The sequence below is a fragment of the Trachymyrmex cornetzi genome, unplaced genomic scaffold (genome assembly GCF_001594075.2).
Source record: "Trachymyrmex cornetzi isolate Tcor2-1 unplaced genomic scaffold, Tcor1.1 scaffold1399, whole genome shotgun sequence".
Lineage (NCBI taxonomy): Eukaryota > Metazoa > Arthropoda > Insecta > Hymenoptera > Formicidae > Trachymyrmex > Trachymyrmex cornetzi.
Genome location: NW_017295981.1, coordinates 250,771 through 261,651, shown reverse-complemented (window position 1 = coordinate 261,651; position 10,881 = coordinate 250,771). Strand labels below are relative to the sequence as shown.

The following is a 10,881-nucleotide window of genomic DNA, read 5'->3' as shown; positions in this document are numbered from 1 at the left end:
ATTTAAAAAAATAAGGTTGACCTTGAAATGACCTTAAAGGACATGATCAAGATCAAAGTCGAGGTCATCATCTTACTCCTCGCTTGAAACCATACAACTTTGCTATTGGACATCTTCTCCAAAATGCATTCTAACTGAAGATATTAGGGGGGTCCGATACTTTTCGATGACCCTGTATGTTAGAAGCTCTCGATAGATTAAGGAATTACGTGATATTTAAACACATGTTATTCAGAAATTCAGTCGCGGTATCCTTGTCTTTCACAAGGAAGTAAGTAATCTATTGTTCAAAGGTCCTTTCTTTCATCGAAAGTGTATCCTTCCTTAGTTCACCAAGAGAGAAAGGCGGCATTAATTACGACGCAATACTCCTAGAAAAAGTTGCTCGCTTTCCAAGAGCTTTTGAGAGAAAAAGAGAGAAAGAGAAAGATAGAAAGGCATCTAAATTGAAATATGACCGTAATGCGTACTCGTCGATTATCTTTCCTCAGCAAATCTCTTGTGCAAATGGTTCTTTTATTTGCAGAGTAAAACGTACTTGTTTTTAGCTCTTCGTGATGAAACTGTAAAAATATTATCCCGATGATATATATATATATATATAATACAGAAAATTATATTACATTCCAGGTATTATTTTGTAAATATTAGAAGTGTGATTTAGTTTTGAGAGTTTTGCAAGAGATAGCACTTAATGTCAGTGTTGTTGAAGACTTTCCAATCACAGCTATTATTTCTTAATGCTTTAATATTACTCCATGTTATTTAGTCGTTTACTAACAATAGACGCAGTAAACATCGTGTTTATACCATTTAAAAAATGGAACTTCCTAAAGAGCATTTTTTACATGCATTGCTTTCGTTTTTTAAAGAAAAAACGGCGGTTGGTGGTCATAGAAGTCTGATAGAAACTTATGATGATGTTGCTTCATCAATTAAAACATGTAAATATTGGTTCTATCGATTTAAAAGTGGTGATTTTAATATTAACGACAAAAGCTGGAAAATGCAGATTTACAAGCATTATTGGATGAAAATCCAGCACAAACTCCACTTCAGAACTTGCTAAAGAATTAAATGTTGATTGTACAACAGTTATTAAAGTTTACATGATATATTGTTTAAATAAATCAATTTTTGAGAAAAAATCCTCAAAACTAAATCACACTTCTAATAATTATTTTAATTTTTGAAATAATTTCTAGAAAATATTGTTGCTACAATATTATATAGAATTATCACTTTTATACAAGAAGAAGGATCGACATTCGTAAATATTGTTTGATTCCAAAGTCTTATAGCATTGAAAGCTATTTATGAGATTCATTCTCTGTTGTCTTTGGAATCTATTCTTCTGGTTGAAATATACGTTATTAACGGATTGATTCGATAATAAGACATTGTCGAGAAAATTGCGAAATCGAGTAGTCTTTAAAGATTATTGCAGATTATCTCAATACATTATCTGCACACATATAGATAGAAATCTTATACGTATACATATATGCATATACATATGAGGCTATGCGCGGAAGTCATAGGTCGGGTTTCTGTGCTAAGAAGATTGCGGTTCTGGTGTCAGATTAATTAAATTAACTCGCACAGCTAGGGCTCTAACGAGGTCGCGTTTCTTCGTTGCCATGATACATTGCAATTACCTACATTGTGGAAAATTCAACCGCACACTCGAATTTTATTTATTCTTACGCAACTAGTATCCGCACATATACAGCAGAAGGCAGAGTAAATTATTTTGAAAAACTTAAGTTATATTAACGAAGAACTTCATTCTAAAATAATTACAAGTTATTACGAAGTTCATTAAAAAAATTATTTTTCTCATTATTTCAAAATTAATATGGAAATAACGTGGAATATTACTTTCGCTGCTAATTTTAAAACTAATCTGATATTGCGCGCATCAATTTGGAATGTTAAAATTAGATTATATCGTTTGAGAAATATTTCAATCTCTTTTGTTTTATTGTCAGATTCTTACATTAATTAGTTAGAAAAAAATATGTATAAGACATGGCACCCTTAAATATCAGCCGGGCTCGAATTTTAATCCGAGCTTTAATCCGAGCTTCATTTTAATCTATTGAATTTCATTCTATCGAATCATGCAATATAGAGTAAAACTACTAATTATGGATCACTCTAAAAAAAAATTCATATTTTTATATAAACAATATCAAAATAATATCAAACAATTAATAAAATATTTAATATTTTCATGATTGATCATAAAGATTATGGATGATTTTATTTCATTTCATTCCTGTTTTATATGTTTTAATTTGAATTAGATAAATTAATGACAATTTTCCACAACTGGACTCCATGTACTAATTGTGGATCAATTCATCAAGTGTTTTATCCTTTTTGATGGCGTTACTACATCCCATAAAGATAATAAAAATGATTTGCGCATGCATATCTTATTATATATAACGAAATTGTAATTGATGATCCACATCTAGTTCTAGGGTCTAATTGTGGATGCAATTTTAACATATTTAAGTTTATTTAAAATCAGTGACAATTAAAAATTAATGATATTAAAAAAAATTGATGAAAATTGAACGTTAGCAATAAAAAAATAGTTAAATTATGAATAGTAACACTTTTTATATATAGACATGTATACTATTTTATAATCTATTTTGATACTTAAAACAAATAAATCTTTTCGGGATGGCATCATTTGTGGCAAGATTTGATAAGTTTTCAAATATTTTTATAATAAATTTATGCAATAAAAGTATACTTTTATTGTTGAGATTAAATATGTCCGCGATAACGATATATCGTTATAACATAGTGATTAAACAACATCCGCGGACATATTTAATTTCAACTGAGCATAACGTTGATTTTTTCAATGAAATCTAATGCTATTTATTACCTACTATAAAAGTTATAAGGCAATTCTTAAATTTACACTTTGAATGAATTTTTAAAGATACATACGTTAGTTAACCTCGTATATTTAATTAGTTAACGACATCAATAAAATGTGTAGCGTCGTTCCTAATAAATTAAATTCAATTGACACTTCAAAGAGATAAAACAAATACTAAAGAATCTTGTGATATGTACTATTTAATGAAAAATACTATAATTATGTAAATATAAAAAGTGATCCGGAATTAGTGTCTGATCCACACATTTAGTGGTTTTACCCTAATATTTTACAGTATTTAATTAGTTACATTACATTAATTACATTATATTAGTCTTATTATATTTTCGGGTACATTTTTTGTGTAATTATAATTACGTTCCTCAGATCATTATAGAATACATTTTAATGAAAGATGTCTTTGTTCCACAAAGCAATTAGATCCTTTTGAGCAGCCTTAGTGGTACGCCTTTGGTCCTTTGTGCGCGTAATTGTGTATACATTTCCTGCACGAAGGCACAACATATCCTGATCTTCGAAGCTATCGTGTAGCTCGGCACGGGAACACGTTTTGTTCGGCCTCATCGCCTGCTCGATAAAGTGGCCATCGGAATTCTCATAAACTCGAAAGCATGCGTCACGCGCGCTTTACGAGGCCGAAAACAATCTCGACAATTCTGGAAAGATGCATCGTCAAGACATACATTTCCGTTTTCTCCCCGAGAAAGTTAATAGAAATTAATTAATCTCGCGATCATATCGTTTACGATTTTACGATTTATGTCACGTCGTTTCTATTTACGCCTACTCCAACAAAGAGTGAATCATTAGAGCGAACTGATTTGCATTTTAATGACCAGTACACATCGATCGAGCGAGCGCGTTGGACCTGAGTAGTATGTACGCTTACATAAATTCGAAGGATTAAACTCTTAGCAATATGGTAGTCATGCGGTAAAACACGTGAATACTTCACAGAAATGTTTTATACCGAAAAAGTCTTTCGCGAATTATAAGCTTTTAAGATAAACGGATAATGAAATCTCGTCTCTCGATTAAAAACCGGTACGAATATAATCCGAAGAATAAATAAATAATTAATTCACCATAGATTATTTGTTAACTTTATTACATAAATAAATTACTAACTGGTTAATTACTTGTGCTTTAATACGAAACAAACGTTTAGTAGCTCTTCTTTATCAAAAAGAAAATTTTATTTTATGCACTGTATTATTCACAAAAAGCGAGAGGAAATTATTTTGATTATTCAGAAATGCTCCTTTATATCGATAAAACTCCTTCCATCTCTTTTTTATTTTTTTTTCTTGTTAGAACAGTATAGCGTAGTGTTTTAGTAAGAGGTAAACGCTCGTGACATTACAGACACCCTGCCGGAGAAGAAAATTCGATATACCGTTTTTCCCGGAGGGATTGATTGGAACCCGAGGCTGCTCTCAAGGGTGATTTTTCGTAGTTTCTTTCCGGACGAATAGAAGCCAAGATTGGAGGTTGAAATGACGATAGTGGTGTTATAGACGATGTTGCCTTTGAAGGTACGTTTTGCTATCGATAACGCTGACTTTGGTGTGCGTTGCTTATCGGAGTCCCACCGGCAGCGATCAATATTTTATCAGTGGGCTTGCGGTCCGGGTACAGTCCCAATTACAATTTTGCATTACATTAATGTCATGTCATGAGATAACCACTTCATCATAATATGATTCTAGACTGAAACCCTTATTGCATTTCAAAAATGGAAAAGAAAATACTCTCTGAAGATTATTAATTTTAAAAGAATAAATTATAGCAACTTTTTAGAATGAGTTTTAAAGTAAAATAAAATAAAATAAACTACGTGTATAGCTAAATAAATAAACAATAAAAAAGTTGAGCATATGCCACACACTAGATCTTGTTAGTGAAATATTATCAATATATTCGCATATAGAATTAAAAGAATTAACAATAATTATGCTAGTTACAATTAATCAAAATATATAAACGTTTCGGCCCTGAATGTGGCCATCTTCAGTATAAATAAATACAGTATATAAAATTATAAAGATATTTGCACATACAGAATAACGGTTACAATTAGTAGATATAATAAAATTTTTTTGTTGTCAAAGTATAAAATAACTCAATCTAATATTTTTGAGTATTTAGTCGTGTGATGAAATTGTCGATTAATAAGAAAATTCCTCCAATATACAATCTTATTTATAAGGATAATTAACATCAAGTTATAATTGCCAAACTAAAATATATATGCCCAATTAGATATTATCATAACTTTTTTAAAAAACAATATTAAAAACGTGTACAAACTGTAATCTTACCTATATCTTGAAATCTCATATCCTCATTCGATCATGGAAGATTTGTACTTATCCCGTTATTCTTGTCAAAATTATCGTAAAGTATTACCTCAAGTTGAACACTGAGATATATATACCCAGACAAGAAGACCTCCAAATTTAAGGAGAAGGGGAAAAATGTGATGTAAGAAGGAAAAACATTCTAGGGGGGCAAAATTAGGAAAAGCATTTAGAGGAATGAGTGCCAAAAATTATTATTATAACATTAAAATTATGTAATAAAAGAAGGAAAAAACAAAATTATGAAAGAGATTGAATAATAGGTAGATAGATGTCAGGTAATTTTTCTGTATCATTCTGATTGTTCATACCATTTCCCTGCTTTTAGATATGAATCATTTCCGAGATAGATCTTTTATAAAATGAACGTCCTGAATCTAAAATATTAATATTTTCCCAATCTATCTGATGAACATACTGAAGTTGATGACAAGAAACCACGGAATGATTATTAGATTTTCTAATGTCGGCTTTATGTTCTTTGATCCTAGTTTTTAATTTTCTTTTTGTCTGTTATAATGAGAGATTAAATAATGAGAGATTAAATTTTATTTATTCTATTCTAGTTTCTAGAATATTTAGAGTAACATATATCAATTATTGTCTACTCTGAAAATTTCTGAAAATTCTGGTTTCTTTCAAGTAATGAAGCTCTGTGCTACGAACTAAATACTTCGTAAAAGTATTAAAAAATATATTATTCTTGATTTAAAGAAAATTACTTAATCTTCTTTGGAAGCAGTTTTTGTTTGCTAAATAATACTGTATGTTAGAAAATTTATAAAGTCGAAGTATCATCTTAATTTCATTATCATACTTGATTATCCAGCTCACGACAGAAAAAGTAAATAAAATTAGCATACAGACTCTTTACATAGATGTTAATTGATTTACTATTATAGCTATTGACGTACTAATGTACTAACTACTAATATACTACTAATAGTCGGCAATGAAAAAGCATTACCTAACTATACTTTAGGAGAGGGTTCCTTTTGCCTATAAATTGATTGTCTACAGCACCGTTTGTTTGCATCTCATTTGCCTACAGATTGATTGTCTACATGTATTTATGCGCGTACAAATAAAAATTTCAGAAATAAAGTTACATTTGCCTATATATATTATTGCCTACATGTATTATGTATCGATAAGGTACATTCTGAATTCAGCCAATCCATTTTACGCCGAATCCTCTATACTAATGTCCGTTTCGATTAGACGTCGGCTTGCACGATGCGAAAACAAAGTCCGTGTATTTCAGAGATATTTACGTGCAGGAGCTGGTGGATAATTACTATCGATTTCCCGGGCCGCGTTATGTGCAAACTCCTCGCGATGACCTCGCGGTCCACCTGTTGCTAGGCGCAGAATTGTCAGCTTGTTACCTTTTACAATGCTTTGTGTTGTATCGAAGAATCGAGATTGATATAACCGATAGATTTGAGGTAGAGAAAATAAATTTAAGAGTAGTAGGATTTGTATATTATTCATGAGAAAGCGTGCTTAACGTAACAATTACGAAAGAAAGTAGATTTGTAAAAAGAAAGTATATAGTATTGTATTAAAAATAAGATCTATTACATTTTACAGAGCTATGATAGAGAAGTACATGTTGTATTAAAAACTGATTAGTTAAAATAAATTCCAAATAATAAATTTATAGAATTATAAGTATTTTATTCAACAAAATCTCAGGAATTATTTCTTTAAAAGTTCTCTCTTTATTTTTATTTTTGAAATCTTTTCTATCTCTAACATACCTATATTATATTACTAGTCACATATCTATCTTCGGAATGAAAAAAATTTTATATATTTAAATATATCTTTAATTCTCTAAACAAAAAAAATTTTTTTTAATTTTTGGTTGCACTTTGAAAAGAATAAGAAAAATGAAAAAGGAATAGAGGTTAGTGGACATTTTTATAGGTAGGATATTTTTATAGTTAGCAGTTTCTGTCTGAATCATGCAAAGAATTTTTGTTAATGAAGTCGCCTTAATGAGAGCTGTGTGTGTGGACCTGAGAGGATTCAGTAATATTCGCAACCACGAAATGCAGGTCATTAACGACAATGGTTTCGCCGCGAATTAATAGATATTCTGGGTGATGATTAACATTAAGTGCTTTGGTGTTTTCGAGTGTCTTTTATAAAATATATTATGTCAAATAAATTTACGTCTAAATTTAATCAATTGTTATATCTATTTGTCATCTTTGTTATCTATTCTAAAATTAGCATTCTTTATAAATATTATAACAAAAGTAATATAGAAGAATAATAGAAAAAAAATAAAAGAAATAAGACCTGGCTTGGCTCGTAGCTCTATACCTATTACTAATTTTATAAATTATTTGAGCCTTTTTTTAATAGTTATTTAAGATTTATTATTTCATAAGTACTGCAAACAGGATAACTTTCATAAATTGTTTCTAAGAAAACTTTTTATTTTGTACAATTTATGAAAATAATTGAATTAAAAAATTAAGCAAATTTTTATATCTGTTTTTATAGGGAAGTAATAGAAATGATAGGTATACGCTATTCTACCTATCAGGCTGTTAACTTTATTACCTGTCGATCTCTATCTCTATAATACAATCACAATTAGGGCATTCTATCGTTTTTTAAATCATGTAGTTTAGTCGATGTGGAAACCTTTCTTGGTATACTTTCTATGATGTGTATAATAACATAAATTACACTGGTCGACAAAAATTGAACATTTTTTTGGCCTTAAAGTAAATGTTGTTTCTGATAGATTTTGATGCTCTAATTACGAATCTGGCCGCGAAAATGTCGTATCACGTCAAATTCTTGAGATATTCTAACTTAAAAAGTGCAAAAAATGAGGTTTTTGGCCATTTTCAACGACTTATAAAATGTCTAACAATTTTTTTTCAGCATCTAGCCGGATGTCACGTTAAAGTGTTATTCTTACCCTTTCCAATGCATATTCGATTGCTATGATCCAATTTTTTTTCGCTGAAATACAGCAAATTGAATTTTTTATGTTTTTTAACCTTTTGTGTCAGGGTTTTTTGTATGTTTTTGTGACCGATTGTTTTGAAAATTTGTATCCGAGGGTTTTTCGGGTCGCTGATTACGAATCTGAAGATAGATTTTCAAAATTCAAAATGGCCGATCGATAATTATCAGCGACTCCAAAACCCCCGGATACTGCTTTTCGTAAAAATTGAAGAAATTTTGAGATTTTGATCCGCCATATTGGATCGGCCATTTTGAATTTTGAAAATCTATTTTCAGATTCGTAATCAGCGACCCGAAAAACCCTCGGATACAAATTTTCAAAACAATCGGTCACAAAAACATACAAAAAACCCTGACACAAAAGGTTAAAAAACATAAAAAATTCAATTTGCTGTATTTCAGCGAAAAAAAGTTGGATCATAGCAATCGAATATGCGTTGGAAAGGGTAAGAATAACACTTTAACGTGATATCCGGTTGGATGCTGAAAAAAATTATTAGACATTTTATAAGTCGTTGAAAATGGTCAAAAACCTCATTTTTTGCACCTTTAAGTTAGAATATCTCAAAAACTTGACGTGATACGACATTTTCGCGATTCGTAATCAGAGCATCAAAATCTATCAGAAACAACTTCGTTTACTTTAAGGTGGTGTCGACCAGTGTTATTACACCTTCTTCGATCATACCAATATCCTAACTTCTAATTTTTGCAAGTTGTCGCTGCTCGCAGAATTTTTAATGGGCTCTTTTTATTGCGCACATATATTGATTTGACATGTTAATACTGTGAACTTCTGCAATAAAAGACACGATGAGATGAGAGTTATTTATAGGACTCGTATATGTATACAAAATGAACATTCGTATGTATTATAGACGAGATATTCTGAACGACAATCGTAGACTCTTACGTAAGCTGTAAATATTCGCTTTAAGTTAACTCATTGTTAGTAAATATTATTTAATTAAAAATTTATTTAATTAAATGTCAATTACATATATATACAGGGTGTCCGAAAAGTGTGGAAACGGTCGAATATCTCATCGAGATATCTCTCGTCGAGAAATACACATCGGATCAGAAATCTGAAAATATACGTATTCAATGTTTTCAAAACAGCTATCTTTTGACATCTAACATGACCCCCCACCCCCACCCGCTGTGGGTGAAAGAGAGGGTAAGTTTAAAATTTTAAATGGGAACCTCCATTTTTTATTGCAGATTTCGCTTCTTCAGAAAAAGTTACATAAATTTTACCTATTACAAACATTTTTTTGATGACAGATGGCGCTGTAATCAGCGAAATTAAAAAATGAGTCTAAAACGGTTAAAATATCTCAAGAAATACTTAACGGAGCATATTCTCACCCTGGAGGTGGATGGGCGGATAAGTTTTCGATTTTGATTTTTTCTTTTTCTGTGTCAAAGCCATTATGCCCAATTACAACGACAGACAGAATACTGAATAAAAAAGATGGAAATTTTTAAGCAAATAGTGAGAAAACGGAAGAAATATTAAACAATTAGTTAGAAGAACTTAAACTGGTATAAATACATACACACATATGCAATATTAAAAAGATAAGTATGTATTTCCAATACAAATTTTGCTTGAAAACATACATACATATGTATGTACATATTTTTAAAAAATCGAGTAAAGGAAATAAAAAAAATTAAACTTAAAAAAAAAAACAAAAAAAAATTAAAACCATTCTAAAAAAACTAAAAAAGAAAAAATAAAAAACAAAAAAAAAGATTCTCAAAATCGTCCACCTCCTCGCGGTGAGAATCGGGAAACTTTGAAATATTCAAAGGCAAAGGACGCTACTTCAAATTTTGAAAACTTGGTCTGCCACTGTAGGTACGTCAAGTTGCATTTTTGGATTCTGACTTCACATTCGTAATTAGCGATCCCAAAAAACCCCGAGTAACAAGTTTCAATCGAATTCGGGCATATTTTTTGCAAATTTACTCGCCGTACGTAAAATTTCGAAAAATATTGAGCTTATAGGCGCCATTGTGAACTCAAAATCGAAAAATGAAAATTGTTTATAGTACACATTTTCGAAGTTTAACTATCGGGAACACGTTTCTGATACCTTATTACAAATGGATCTTCCGATACTTGTCTACGTTCTTTTCTGCTAATTGTTGGAGGTTGAAATCCATGTCGAAATTCAGCACATCTCGGCGTTAAAGGGTTAATACGACTTTTTCTGCAGAAGCGAAATCTGCAATAAAACATGGGGGTTTTCTCATTTAAAATTTTAAAGTTACCTAACCTTTCACCCCCAGCGGTAGGTCGGGGATAGAATTTTTGTATCAATGGATAACTTTCTTGACAACATTGAATACGTACATTTTTTTTTGATCCTTTGAGTATTTCTTGAGATATTTTAAACGTTTTAGACTCATTTTTTAATTTCGCTGATTACAGCGCCATCTGTCATCAAAAAAATGTTTGTAATAGATAAAATTTATGTAACTTTTTCTGAAGAAGTGAAATCTGCAATAAAAAATGGGGGTTCCCATTTAAAATTTCAAACTTACCCTCTCTTTCACCCACAGCGGGTGGGGGTGGAGGGTCATGTTAGA

At 30.5% G+C, this 10,881-nt stretch overlaps 1 protein-coding gene across 1 annotated transcript in view; it reads left to right on the top strand.

The window, feature by feature from the left end:
• Positions 1-10,881, top strand: part of cac (calcium voltage-gated channel subunit cacophony) — a 266,619-nt gene that overhangs the window by 29,586 nt on the left and 226,152 nt on the right. Inside the window, exon 2 of the mRNA XM_018523049.1 lies at positions 4,292-4,461. The gene's annotated coding sequence lies outside the window, so the exon portion shown is untranslated. The remainder of the gene's footprint in view (positions 1-4,291; positions 4,462-10,881) is intronic.